This window comes from Desmodus rotundus, chromosome 5 (assembly GCF_022682495.2).
Source record: "Desmodus rotundus isolate HL8 chromosome 5, HLdesRot8A.1, whole genome shotgun sequence".
NCBI classification, from domain to species: domain Eukaryota; kingdom Metazoa; phylum Chordata; class Mammalia; order Chiroptera; family Phyllostomidae; genus Desmodus; species Desmodus rotundus.
In genome coordinates this window covers 110,225,659-110,241,037 of record NC_071391.1, presented here as the reverse complement: position 1 = coordinate 110,241,037, position 15,379 = coordinate 110,225,659, and the positions used below count along the sequence as shown (strand labels likewise).

Here is a 15,379-nt window from a genome sequence, read left to right as displayed (position 1 = left end):
GTTGATAACACTGGTAATCAGGACACTCACAGAACTGATTGCATATGGTCGCAAATTAGAGGAAAAAATGAAGGTTATGAAAAGTGAAATAAAGGAAAATGTACAGGGAACCAATAGTGATGCGAAGGAAACTGGGACTCAAATCAATGGTTTGGAGGTTTGGACCAGAAGAAAGAAAGAAACATGCAACCAGAACAGAATGAAGAAACAAGAATTCAAAAATATGAGGAGAGGCTCAGGAACCTCCAGGACATCTTTAAATGTTCCTACATTCGAATTATAGGGGTACTAGAAGGAGAAGAGGAAGAGCAAGAAATTGAAAACTTATTTGAACAAATTATGAAGGAGAACTTCCCCAATCTGGCAAAGGAAATAAACTTTCAGAAAGTCCAGGAAGCTCAGAGTCCCTAAGAAGTTGGGCCCAAGGAGGAACATTCCAAGGCACATCATAATTACATTAGCCAAGATTAAAGGGAAGGAGAGAATCTTAAAAGAAGCAAGAGAAAAGGAGACAGTTACTTACAAAGGAGTTCCCATGAGATTATCAGCTGATTTCTCAAAAGAGACCTTAGAGGCAAGAAGGGGCTAGAAAGAAGTATTCCAAGTCATGAAAGGCAAGGACCTACATCCAAGATTACTCTATCCAGCAAAGCTATCATTTAGAATGGAGGGGCAGATAAAGTGCTTCCAGACAAGGTCAAGTTAAAGGAGTTCATCATCACCCAGCACTTATTATATGAAACGTTAAAGGGACTTATCTAAGAAAAAGAATAAAATAAAAAATATGAACAGTAAAATGACAACAAGCACACAGCTATTAACAACCGAACCTAAAAAAAAAAAAAAAAAAAAAACTAGAAACATAAACAAACTAAGCAAACAACTAGAACAGGAACAGAATCACAGAAATGGAGATCACACGGAGTGTTATCAGTGAGGGAGTGGGAGGGGGAGGGGGAGAGAGGGGGAAAAGGTAGAGAGAATAAGTAGCATAAATGGTAGGTAGAAAATAGACAGGGGGAGGTTAAGAATAGTATATAAAATGTAGAAGCCAAAGAACTTAATATGTATGATCCATGGACATGAACTAAAGGGGGAGAATGCAGGTGGGAGGGGGTGTGCAGGGTGGAGGGGAATAAAAACGCAAAACAAAACATGGTAACTGAAATATTAGCCACATGTAGAAGGTCACTTATTGCATGATTCTATTTACATGAAATATCCAGAATAGAGATAAAATTCAGATAGTTGGTTGCCTGGGTCTTGAAAAAGAGGTGGTGGAGAGAAAATGGGGAGTAACTGCTTTATGGGTACAGGGTCTCCTTTGGGGATGATAAATACTGGGAACTAGATACAAGTAATTATTGCACAATATTGTGAACATACTATGTACTATTAAATTGTTCACTTTTTTAAATGGTTAATTTGGTTATGTGAATATGACCTCAATAATGAAAAAAATCTCAGCAAGTATATACTGTACAAGTATATTCATTAACTGTGGAGTTCTAATTTTAAATTTTAATTTATAAGTACTTTTGATATTTTAGAAATATCTGTATCAGTTTATTCCCAAACTTAAAGTTTCGCTGAGTATAAACTTTCCTGCCAACGGAGGGCCAACTCTGAGTAGGCAGAGATTTTCAGCCACAGCAATCTTGTCGTTCTGGGATACATAACTCCCTGTTAAGAGAACTGCTCTGTGTATCATGGGATATTCGGTAGAATTTCTGGCCTCTGCCAAGTAGGACCAGATGTGAGTAGCAACCACTCCCCTCATCACTGGTCAAATTTCACTGTAAGTGGGAGAGGTTGTATTTCACATTTCAGTTAGTTTCTGTTTTGTTTTAATGTCCTTGACATTGATAAGTCATCAAAATTTATTTTGAAAAATTTTCCTTGGTAAAAATTCCTGAAAATCCAGACTTGCTGCTTTGGACTAGAGCTGTTAGATCTTTTTTCTGCTTCAGTGAACTTTGAATGGTGTCAGTCTGGGGTCCATTCATGCCTGTTGCCACGTGACTAATTCAAATGAGGGAGCCACTTGCAAGAACCAAGATGAGATAAAAATAAAGATGAACTTCTATTTTCTTAACTCAGAGATTAAAAATTGGGAGCCTACAATCCCTACTTGGCCCATGGGTATATTTTGTGTAAGAAGGAAGTTCTCTTAAAGCTGTGGTGTAATTGCCAATATTTTTAATGTAAGATTTTACATTAGCTTGTATAGCTGGTTTCTTTTTAATAATGCAAGATCCTCATTCTGACATGGCAAATGCAGCTGGACCTTAGAAACTCATTCCATCTTATTCAGTGTGCATTTACTATTTCTCTCCACTTTCTATCACCTCCTCAATTTGTCCTGCTTGACTCATTTGTATTATTCTTAGAACAAATTGTTAAGAGTAACAAATTGATATTATGTTATTCTCTGTCTTCATACCAGCAAGAATGAGATGGTTTGGCCAAAAGAAAAATTACTTAAAAAAAGATACCTCCATTTTATTCTTTTTCAAACCTCTTTAAACTAGTCTTATAAGTACATTAATTCTGAAAAATATTTCATTCAAAGAAAAAGAAATTAGACCAATTATTTTGAAATTGTTATTTTGTTGATATTGTTGTTTGTTTTGATATTGATTTAAGGACAAAAGAAAATAAGTTTCTACTTTTAATTGTATAATTTAGCTCAGTTTTAAATGTTTTTCCTTCATATACCGCAAAGTCTTCATATACCGCAAAGTCTTTTAAATGGGTAACAGTAGATCATCGGAGAAGCGGCGGCCACGGCCACTGGCAGTGGGAGGGACTGACACGGTGAGGTTCTCAGGATGTGCCAGAGCAGAGACGCCATGCAAAGTACAAAAATAAAAATCTCAGCGGCTGATCCTAAGAAACTGTTCCTCCAATACCATAAATAACTTCTCTAGAGAGTTACTTATTTTGAAACTCTCTAAACTTTTCTTAAAACGCTTGGGAATCCTTCCTGATTGTTTATTTACATTTTGGGAATGGCTAATAAAAAGTCATACTACTAAGAATTAAATTAGCCTCAGGAGTAGAATCAAGAATCACAATGAAAATAAATATATGTATGTTTATATATTTTATTTAAAAGATATATATATTATAATAATTTTTATTTATTAAAATAAAAATGTCCATTTCTCTTAACTCAGAAGCTAAGAATAAATAGACAAACACAACAAAGAAAAATAGACAAAGAAGAAAGAAAAAGAACACCATTATTGGATTAATTCACATAACTCTGAATAAATACTATTAGCTTGAATAATCATTTTTTTATGATCTATCCTACTTATAGTAAGGAACATTTACTTTTTTATTTCTTAATTTCCAGTATGCCTACTGTCATCTTCCCCCATTTGAAATCTCTCTTTTCTCCTTCTCTCTCTTATTACATTATATATTAGCCACCTTCATTAAAAAAATGGTCTTGAAAATAAACAGACCAACAGTCACTGACCACTCTTCCCCACCAGCCCATCTCAGTGTTTGAGTTTATCACCCAAATCTGACTTTATCAGCTGGATTAGTCTCTGCGCCTTGGTCTCCTCAACTGTAACCTCTGTGTTTCATCCATTAACGCGTATTCAGCACCTGTCTGGAATCACATACCTGCAGATTCAGATAATTCCCTAACACTCAAATGCTATGGCTTCATGGAGTAGAGTAGGAGCCGCTTGACCTAAGCAAGATGAGGGCGCACATTGTGCTTTGCCAATGGAATAATGGGGGCGGCATATGGTGTATAATCTCTGTTCTTCCTATCTTTCCCTTTGGGGCATTCATTCTTTCATTTATCAACTTACCCTTTAAGCCTCCAGCAAATGAATGACTGAATGAATGCTTGTCTTCTAAAAAATCCATTTGATTTTGCTGAATGAATTGGCTGCCCAGATGAGAAAAGAACATAAATCAAACGTATTGTTTACTTTGTAGACAAGCTGGTAAATAAATTAATCCCTTTTTAGTGATTTTTGCACTGAAGATAAGAATTATACAGCTTTTTATGGAGAACAATACCTACTACAAACTCAGGAGAAAAAATATTTCCTCATGTTGTTTCTTGGGATTGGTAAATATTGAGTAACAGATGCACAAAGAGAAAATTCCTTTTTAGTTTAACTGAACTAAAATGTTTCCTTGCCTCACAGAGGTGATGCTTAAGGCTTGGATTTGCGTACCAATATCACAATTGGTACTCCATCCACAATCCTTTGGCAGCTTGAGTTTATTTTTAGCTGACAGGTTACTAATCTCATAAACCTTCTACAGAGAATGAAAAAAATTGTTGCTATGGGGACAATCTCTCTTTGCACTCCTGACTTTTGTTTTAAACTGGAACCATCTTAGTGTTGCATGAATGCAAGGGAAAGAGAATGTTTGCCTTTAAACAGCACCCAGAGTTCTTTCAACTGTCACTTAGCAAGATCTAAACATTTTACACAACATGATTTTAGAAAACTTTTAACCTTTTTAGATTTTATTCTATTTTTTGAAATTTTTGTTTCAAATGTCAGCAATCATCAAGGCACTTGTCTTAAGGGAAAGGTCACTCCAAAGATGAAAGTCAGTCCTGGGTTGAGTGACAGTGTTTCTCTGTTTTCTAATCCAGGGTGTCAGATGCTGTTTGTAAAGAGCCCGAGTGATAGCTTACCTTCTGCACTGGTCTTAGAGGTACAAAAATGTTTCAGGAACTTCTGCAGCTATTTCCAAAGCAAATATAGTGAAATGTGACAATTAATACAAATCCAAGTGTCATGGTAAATCCAAGTTGGTATCTTGGAATACCCAGCTCTGTGTGAGAGCCACTTATATATACCCCATTCAGAGGCAGTATTTATTTGAAAGTGATTCATCACTGGCCTCAGTTACCATTGTAAAGAGACCGCTATGAACTAATTGCCACATAGGAGTAAAATTTTTGCCTAAAACAATTTTCCTTTTTTAAAAAATATGTTTTATTGACGATGCAGTCACAGTTGTCCCAATTTTTTCCCCTGTGCCCCTCCCCACCCAGTACCCCCATTCCCACCAGGAGTCCTCCCTTTAATTCATGTCCATGGGTCATGCATATAAGTTCTTTGGCTACTGGATTTCCTAGACTGTTCTTAACATCCCCCTGTCTATTTTGTTTTTACCATTTATGCTTCTTATTCCCTGCACCTTTTCCCTTATTCTCCATCTTCCCCCTCCCAGCTGATAACCCTCCAAATGGTCTCCATATGTATGATTCTGTTCCTGTTCTGCTTGTTTGCTTAGTTTGTTTTATAGATTCAATTGTTGATGGTTGCAAATTTATTGCTATTTTAATCTTCATAGTTTTGATCTTCTTCTTGTTCTTATATAATTCTCTTTAACATTTCATATAATAATGGCTTGGTGATGATGAACTCCTTTAGCTTTACTTTGTCTGGGGAGCACTTTATCTGCCCTTCAATTCCAAGTGACATCTTTGCTGGATAGAGTAATCTAAGATATAGGTCATTGCTTTTCATTACTTTGAATACTTCTTGCCAGTCCCTTCTTGCCTGCAAAGTTTCTTTTTAGAAATCAGCTGTCAGTCTTGTGGAAACTGCTTTGTAGGTAACTATCTTCTTTTCTCTTGCTGCTTTTGAGATTCCCTCTTTATCTTTAACCTTTGGCATTTTAATTGTGATGTGTCTTGGAGAGGGCCTCTTTGCATCCATCCTTTTTGGGACTCTGTGCTTTCTGGACTTGTATGTCTATTTTCTTCACCAAATTAGAGAAGTTTTCTTTCATTATTTTTTCAAGTAATTTTCAGTTTCTCGCTCTTTCTCTTTCTCCTGGCACCCCTGTGATTTGGATGTTGGTGCATTTGGAGGTGTCCTAGAGGCTCCTCAGCCTATCCTCTTTTTTTTTATTATTATTCTTTTTCTTTCTTGCTGTTCTGATTGAATGTTTTTTTCTTCCTTATGTTCCAAATCATTGATTTGATTCTTGGCTTCATCCCCTCTACTTTTGGCCCCTGGCAATTTTTCTTTATTTTACTTAATGTAACCTTTATTTCAGACCGGGTGTTTTTTAATGCTGTTGAAGTACCCAATAAATTCTGTAAGCATCCTGAAAACCAGTGTTTTGAACTCTGCATTTGATAGGTTGCTTACCTCCATTTCATTTAGTTCTTTTTATGAAGTTTTGTTCCGTTTTTTCATTTGGGCAGTATTTCTTTGTTTCGTCCATTTCGCAACTTCCTTGTGTTTGCTTCTGTGTATTAGGTAGAGTTGCTTTTACTCCATCTTAGTAGTATGGCCTATTATAGAAAAGCACACCTCTAAATTGTATGGGGCAGAGCCTTAGGTAATTGCCAGGGCAAGGCAACCTGTGTCACCGCTCTGTAGCTCTGTGTGGGGGAGGGCTTACAGAGGGGACAATGCCACTGCCTGTCCTCTGGAGTTCTATTAAGGAGGGAGCTGTCTCCCGGCACTTATCCTGTAGCCAGTCAATTCGATTTCTCCCCATATGCCACTGGTGCCCTTTCAGCTGTTGCCCTGGTGCTGAATCCCAGAGTGGGTGAGTCTGTATGTCCTAAGTCCATTGGGCCCTTTAAGAGGGGTCTCTTGAGAATCTTGCAGTTTCTTTCGCCATCCCAATCCCCACTGGTTTTTACAGCCAGAAGTTAAGGGGAGTGAACTTCCTGGTACTGGAACCCTGGGCTGGGTAGCCTGGTCTGGGGCTGGGATCCCTTGTTCCCGAGGTATTTTTCCCTATTTTTATCCCCCATATGTGGATGTGGGACCATCTTTTCATGTCTCCATGCCTCTCTGAACCTCTCCAACTCTCTGTGCCTCTCCATGCATCTCTATGTCTCTGCTCCTCCTACCTGTCTGGATGAATGTGGCTTCCTTAAATTCTTGGTTGTTGGACTTCTATACAGCTCGATTTTCTGATGAATCTGTGTGATATTTGTTTTGTAGTCTAATCGTAATTTTTGTTAATGGTTTGAGGAGGAGAAACATGTTTACCAATATCTCCATCTCTACTGGAAGTCCCCTGTTTCAAAATAATTTATCTTTAATTGAATATCAGTCTTACTGCAATTATATAACAGAATAAGTATATAAAAGCACAGATTTGTTCCAATGATATCGAATCACATTCAAGACTTGTGTTAAAAGTGGATTCTAAAAGTAAGAGGCCATACCAAGTGAAATTATGAATTTATTATAAGTATGAAAATGCTGTAGTTGTGATGTATCTTCTCTATTGTTAAAAAGCAGCTTTGCTTTGCAGAATAGAACATTGAGACTGAACGACATTGTAGCTAGTCACCTTGCTCAGGAACTATAGATCATTACTGATAAACTCAGGGAGAGAATCATGTCTCAATTCTATCCCTGAGATCTTTCTGTGCCAGTGCAGTTGGTGCTAGCTAGAATGCACAGGTTAATCAGATTTTAAATTTTGTTATTTGTACAAATAGACTAGTTTCAGAAAATGTCACTGTCAAACCAACTTTTTAGCCCAGGCATTGTGGTCTTACAAGAGTAATGTAACCAAAGAAATGGAGACCATAAGATAACAAAGTCTATAACCCAGTTCTTGAGGTTGCAGTTTGAGTAATCTATGATTGCAACCTCAGAATACATAGTACTGTACTCTATCCACTCTGACACATTTAGAAAGTAGCCCCAAGTCCAAAACAGGATATAATTTGGAGCAATTTAAAAAGTACCAATCAGATTTGTTAATATCAAGAAATTTTGTATTCTAGTGCTCAGCTAGATCTTGAAATGGTTTAGATAAGTTGTTAGATATGTTTTAAATGCAACTATTTTTAGTGTTATACACAGTCTGAATCTGTGAGATCCATAACAAAGAACTAAACACCATGTTCTCTCAGGAATCAAATAAAGATTCTAAGGTGGAAAAAGCTGGCACTATTAATGTTTGTAAGGAAAAAAAAACAGCCATGAGTATGACTCAGGATTCTATGACAGTGAATGTCCCAAAGTCTCATCCCAAGTTCTTCTATCTACAAGTATGAACCAATCATTGAAACTGAGGTGATGGAGAAAAACATTTGAAATTAGAAACATAGTTACAAATTAGTGAGTGTCTAAGTCAAGTGTAAGTTATTTGTCACCAAAAGTCTTGAAAATTTTCCAAAGGAAACAAATAAAGAGTAGTAGTTCATTATTCATGTCGCAAGGATTACAATGAGCTTTCCACATCACTAAAGTCAAGCTTATTTAATACTGTTAAGTTACAATAGACCCCAAATGAAGTCACTTGTGCTAAGCCCACATCAGCAAAACAAGACAATACCTTAACCTAGTTGCAACTTTAGCCTCCCACAGGAATGCTGTTTTCAGAAGTCAAACTGGAATTTCTTGGTCAGTACTAGTGAGATAATCTGCCTGATAAATCCTTGTCTTTCCCTAAGGAAAGGTGACCTTTCCTGAAATAACCCATTCTCTTCACTTTCTTTTCCCACCTTCTTTATGCCTCTAGATGCTTTTCATTTTGTACAGCTTCTCAGTGCTCCTTTCCATTTACTAGATGGGATGCTGCCGGATTCATGAATCATTAATAAAGCTGTGGTAGTAAAGGGACCACATACTAACCTGACAAACTCAGGGGAAGTCTTACTAACTGAGAGACCCAAAGTACCACAAAGGATGGTGTGAAATTAAAACTTACTAACTAAAAGCAGTTCATGGTGGATAGTCCCATCCTAAACTGGTATCTTTCCCTAACAAACCTTTACCTAACTGAGCCTGTCTGTTGTCTTTTGGCATCTAAGATAACGTACCTTTGGAATGCCAAGATAATTCCCTTTTATCTGCATCTTCAGGGCATAATCTCCCACCAGAGTGGAGAGCCCCTCATCTTTACCTTGTTCTCCGCAAACCATCTCTGGGAGCTGTGAATGTTTGTTGTTAACTGTTGTATACCCACCAATGAAAAAAAAGTATGTGTCTCTCCATTTTACTTTTTAGACAATCCCAGAGATTTCCCCACTTTGCTTCCTTCTGCCTCCCTAATCTAGCGCCAGTGGATTTCCTGTAACTCCATTATGTCTCCACCTTTGGCTGTAGTGTATAAAAGAAGATGCTAAACTGCCACTCTCTGGAGCATTACCTCAACTAGCTGAGGTTTTGCTTCCTGGCAATTGTCATCAGTTTGGCTCAAATAAACTAAAAACATAATTCTCTACAGGTTTGAATGATTCTTACACCAACAAAACCAATCAGATATGGAAATTTACTCAGTAGGATTTTATTTTTTAACAACACCATCTTACCTGTAAACAGCTGGCTTTCATTGGTGTAAGATGTCAGTAAGTAGACTCTCTTAGTATCTTATTTGCAATAAACTCCAGTCAAATATCTGACAAAATTTAAATCTAGAAGATTATAAAAATGATCCCTAATAACATTAGAATACAAGAAAGACTCTGCTCATATGCAGGAATTAAGGAAATGCTGGACCTGCAGAGAATTCCCAGCAAAAATTTACTGCCTATTTTTCACAAACAGAGGTCAACCTTTAAGTCATCTAAGACTTATCGTCTTTTTGCATCTATGATATCAAACCTTTAGAATGTCCAGGTAACTTCTCTTTTTCCCAGACCCCTTGGGCACAAGTTGAGACCACAAATCCTCTCATTGTTATTGACATCATGTTTACAGTTAACTGTTGACTATCTCTTACTCACCTATGTAAAAGAAGTAAGTGTCTATCATTTTGCCTTTCATGCAATCACCAGTGGGTTTCATGTGACACTCTTTTGTCTCCTCCTTTGATTCTAATGTATAAAATAATATATTAAATTGCCATTCTCCAGAGCATATCTCAATCCTTTGATATATTGCTCCCTGGCAATTGTCATCAGTTTGGCTCAAATAAACTCACCAAAAATTCTCTACAAGTTTGAATGTTTTTTATGGACAGTAACATAATGTGAGCATAGTGGAGGTGACTTTGTATAGGGTGTTACAATTACTCAGCACCTCAGACAAGACCTATTAGCATATCAAAACAAAGAAGCTCTACTAATCCTCATTCTTCTCTTTGTTTTCTTTTCTCCCTCAATCTACAGATGCTACAACTTAAACTGAGGGATTTCTGTGATTAAAATTCTCCAACAAGCTGCCCTTAATGTATTCTTGACAAAAATTTCCAGGGAATAAAGATAAAGATAAAGTTTTTAAAATCTATTTTATTTTAATTTTTAACATCAATCATCAATCCATGCTTTGAGGGACATCCTCCCACTTCAGACATAGCTGCAAATTGAAAAATTTGCCTTCATGCCCCACCTTCAGTGTTTATTTCCATTTCTTTGCTAATCCTAAAGGTCTGTCTGCAGGCCATTCTTATTAATGGATTTATATCTAATTACAGGTGTTTGGTGTAGGAATGTATTTAGGAGTAATAAAATAAGAAATGTGAGGGGTGTTATAAAAGCTGATGCCCATTCTTTAAACTCATGTCTCCTGACATGCATTGAATAATGTTGCTCAAAAATATGAGTGCAAAAAAGAAAAATACTCTAATATTACTGTTTTCTAACATTACCACCCCCTTCCTGCCTTATATGTGTCACTCTTCTATCACTGGTAATTGGTAAAAACATTTTGAGCTGCACTGCAGGGAGCACTCAAAAAACATTGAATATAACTGAAAGTTGCTTGTTTGTTAACTGTGTTAATCTTGTATTTCCAAACAGATCTGTATATGTGTAAATTTAGTTATAGGTTTGAGAGCAGTGTACCTATCTCATATACTATTGTTTCCATTACATACATGACTGGTTAGTACTTCCACAGTGCTGGCACCTACGAATAGCTCATAAATACAAGATATGTTTCTGAATAACTTTCTGTCACAGAGGCTTCTGCTACTGAACTCTGGTTCATATGCCCAGTGGTTCAAAAAGGCAAAACCAAAAATGTGAGAGTTTGGACAATGAAAAGATTACTGATCAAGAAGGCACCAAACAAGGAGACTGAGACATAGAAATGCCTCAAATCTGGCAACTTCCAGCCAAGATGGAGGTGTAGGTAGACACACTTTGCCTCCTCGCACAACCAAAATAAGGACAACAACCAAATTAAAAAAACAAACAATAACCAGAACTGCCAGAAAAATAAACTGTACGGAAGTCTGACAACCAAGGATTTAAAGAAGAAACATTCATCCTGACCGGTAGGAGGGGCAGAGATGGGCAGCTGGGGTGGAGAGGACTCATGGCAAGACAGCAGCTGGAGAACTGGGGCAGGCAACATGGCTGGCAGAGCAGGTGGTCCCACATTTGCATGTGGTTAAACTGGGAGGAACAACTGGGTAGCAAGACACACTGCACAACCCAGGGCTCCAGAGCAGGGAAATAAAGCCTCAAAACCTCTGACTGAAAAAACCTATGGGGGTTGCGGCAGTGGGAGAAACTTTCAGCCTTGCAGGAGAGTTTACTGGAGAGACCCATAGGGTCCTAGAATGTACACCACACCACCCACCCAGGAATTAGCACCAGAAGGGTCCAATTTGCTTGTGGGTTCGAGGGAAGTGACTGAAAGCCAGACAAGAGCCTAGCAAGCAGCATTGTTCCCTCTCAGACCCCTTCCCCACATACAGCACCAGGATGCAGCAATGTGGGTTGCCCTGCCCTGGCAAATACCTAAGGCTCTGCCCCTTAGTCCATAACAGGTGAGCTGAGACAAAAAATATGGCCCAAATGAAAGAACAGATCAAAGCTCCAAAAATATAACTAAACGATGGAGAGATAGCCAAACTATCAGATGCAGGGTTCAAAACACTGGTAATCAGGATGCTCACAGGTATGTTTGAGTGTGGTTGCAAAATAGAGGAAGAAGTGAAGTCTATGAAAAGTGAAATAAAGCAAAATATATAGGGAAACAACAGTGAAGGGAAGGAAACCAGGACTCAAATCAACAGTTTGGAGCAGAAGGAAGAAAGATACATTCAACCAGAACAGCATGCAGAAACAAGAATTCAAAAAAATGAGGAGGCTTAGGAACCTCCAGAACATCTTTAAACACTCCAACATCTGAATAATAGGGGTGCCAGAAGGAGAAGAGGAAGATCAAGAAATAGAAAACTTATTTGAAAAAAATAATGAAGGAGAACTTCCCCAATCTGGCAAAGGATATAGATTTCTAGGAAGTCCAGGAAGCTCAGAGAATCCCAAAGAAGTTAGACACCAAAGCACATCATAATTACATTAGCCAAGATTAAAGATAAGAAGAGAATTTTCAAAGCAGCAAGAGAAAAAGAGAGTTACCGACAAAGGAGTTCCCATAAGACTCTCAGCTGATTTCTCAAAAGGAACCTTGAAGGCAAGAAGGGGCTGGAAAGAAGTATTCCAAGTCATGAAAGGCAAGGACCTACATCCAAGATTACTCTATCCTGAAAAATTATCATTTAGAATAGAAGGGCAGATAAAGTGTTTCCAAGATAAGGTCAAGTTAAAGGAGTTCGTCATCACCAAGACCTTATTATATGAATGTTAAAGGCACTAATCTAAGAAAAAGAGCATGACCAAAATTTTAACAGTAAATTGACAACAAACTCACAACTATCAATAATTGAACCTAAAACAAAAACAATAACAAACTAAGGAAACAACTAGAACAGGAACAGAATCACAGAAATGGAGATCACATGGAGGGTTCTCAGCGGGGAGAGTTAGCAGGGAGAATGGAGGAAAAGGTACAGGGAACAAGAAGCATAAACGGTAGGTACTAAATAGACAGGGGGACGTTAAGAATAGTATGGGAAAGAGAGAACTAAGTCCTTCAACTTAGTCCAAAGAACTTACATGTACAACCCATGGACATGAACTAAGGCAAAGGAATCCTGATGGGGGTGGGTGCAGGACAGTGAGGAATAAAATGAAGAAACAAAATAGGACAAGTGTAAGAGCATAATCAATAAAATATATTTGAGAAAAGAAATGCCTCAAATCCATCTTACTCGCTGGACTAGGTTTGTAACCACAGCCTGGCTCAAAATGACCTTATCCTGTCTAACAAAATACTGAGTTGCTTTTCAGGGACAACAGATCGAGACCACAAGTCTTAACTGCAGCCTGTGCATACCCAAAGGAGAGAACTTGGACCCCCAACTGCACTTAGAACCAAAGTCTCATGCTCCCCTCCCCAACATGGAGCAAGCTGTCAGGACATAAAACTTGAACCAGAACACTTTTAGAATTGAAGGGTCCGCTCTCTGGCAAGATTGGTGTTATAGCCCTTTACTATAAATGACCAAGTTCCAAGGTCTTCTTATTAAAACTTGCCCTGCTAGCACACTTGAAGCATATCTGTGTCCCATAACCTTTAAAAATCTTTGGCCTAGGCCAGCGAGGAAAATGAATTTTAGGCACTACTAAGTCTCCTAACTTCTCAGTTGTCATCACCTTGAGAAATGTCCAAACTCCGACATTTTGAGTGCATGTTAAATGTGATGAGAAAAATAAACCATAGGGGGGAAATTGAAGGTAAGAAAGAGGGAATGATTAATGGGTCAATTTTTCAGACACATTGAGAAAAAGATAAAATAAAATGAAATGTGTAGGCAGTGGATTTTTTGAAAAATAAAAGTGGAGAATATTATTCTGGGATGAAGTCCATCTGATGAACATTCTGTAATATGTTGGAATAGGAAGAAAGAAAGGTGTTTTATAAATTGGGTGTTAAAAAGGATTATGTTAAAGACTTTCAGTGTTGTGTTTTTTTAAGTTCTCAAGAGGTACTTTGGGAGTATTGGGAAGAGCTGTGGTTTTATGATAGAGTAAAAAAAATCCTGTTATGAATTCCAGATCCACCACTTGCTATGAGGTTTTACACACATCAAGTACTCTTATCTCTCTTATTGTTATGCTCTTCTATTTTAGGAAGAGGTTATAGTGGGCATGGAGACATGCTGCCCAGATTCTTCTTCAAAGGACTTGTTGGCCTGGCTGATGGTAGTGATATCTACAGGTAGACTTCAGGTATTAACCCCTTCAATGATTGCCTCAGTTGCCACTTTACCCAAAGCCAAGTCCTTCTGGGGACAGTCCATGTGCAATGACTGATGGAAACATGTTTAAATTGACCATTTCAGCCCAATATGAGACAACTCTTATGGGACATTTTAGCTTCAGAGCTATGTTGGGCTTGTCATTGTTGTTGTTTGGACTTGCCATGTGCCTGGACTTTGTTTTTGTCCAATTCTTGATGTCTTATCTCCTCCAAATGTGCTTATTATAAGGTACCTTCTCATAAAACTTCTGTCATTAAACTGAGCCTCAGAATCACTTCTGGAGAACCCACTTGTCTACGAGACTGGTGTAAGGATTCAGGAAGGCAGTGCTGAGTATAAGACTTTTAAAGTGAGTAGGAGATCATAGACATTAGAGATCATAGTTTGTTTACAGCTCCTATTTTATAAGGAAGCAAGATAGATTGTTCTAAATATCTTAAAATAATTCATTTTTCTAAATATTTTCTAACATTATTGTGCAATATCTATTTTGTAATATGCTCGTGGATTTTTAGTAATTTTTCAGGAATGTGAACAGGTAGTTTTGGAAGCATTGCTATAGATTCAGTCTTTGACCACAGTTACTATATGTAAGAGGGCACTGTACTGTAATATGTAAACCTGTGCGATGTTATGTGTTCATCCTGTGCTATAATTAGAGGTCAGTCTTTCCTAAGAGATGTTAAGGTGTATGTGTTTTTTGGAGCTGTTCTGAGACAGTTCATAGTTAGATGCATAGGGGAAGCCTATATTAAGGAAAAGGATCAGGAACACAGAAAAGTATCACCCAAGAAGTGTCAGAGACTTTGTCCTTTGGGACGAAGGGACAAAGGGACGAAGTGGTAGGAAGCCCAACCACTCAGCCTCCTCTAGTGACCCCGGTATCACACTTAGTCTGAGCTGTGATCATTAGGACTGGGGGAGTTTTATTTCTTTCTTTTACTCTTATTGCTAAAGATTTGTTGTCAATAGCAGCCCATTCAGATGCAGTGTCTAGTACTTCAAGAACTACAGCTTTGTTGAAGTAAATGAAGATTCATAGCTGATAGCAAACCATTGTCAAGAATGAGTTCACATCCGTTAAGCTATAACTCCATTCAAAGGACCAGCAGTTCAGTCTGATAGTGTCCTCCTAGGAAGAATAGATTCTCATTTGAGCACAAAGATGTGATGAAATGGTGGGAACTGTTTGCTTTGTCAATATTTCTCAATGGATTTATTTTGGATAGCTATGACCTACCTCTGCTTTATAAGTCATCTCAAAAGTTTACTTCTGAGTTCATGTTGAAAAATGTCTCTGCTGGGAACAGTCTGCCACTGAGAGAAGAATTAATACAAAGCA

The 15,379-nt window shown here is 37.8% G+C and overlaps 1 pseudogene; it reads left to right on the top strand.

Annotated features, from left to right (window-relative positions):
• Positions 1 to 14,089, top strand: part of LOC112302996 (small ribosomal subunit protein eS8 pseudogene) — a 56,095-nt pseudogene extending 42,006 nt beyond the window's left edge.
• Positions 14,090 to 15,379: the final 1,290 nt, after the last annotated feature.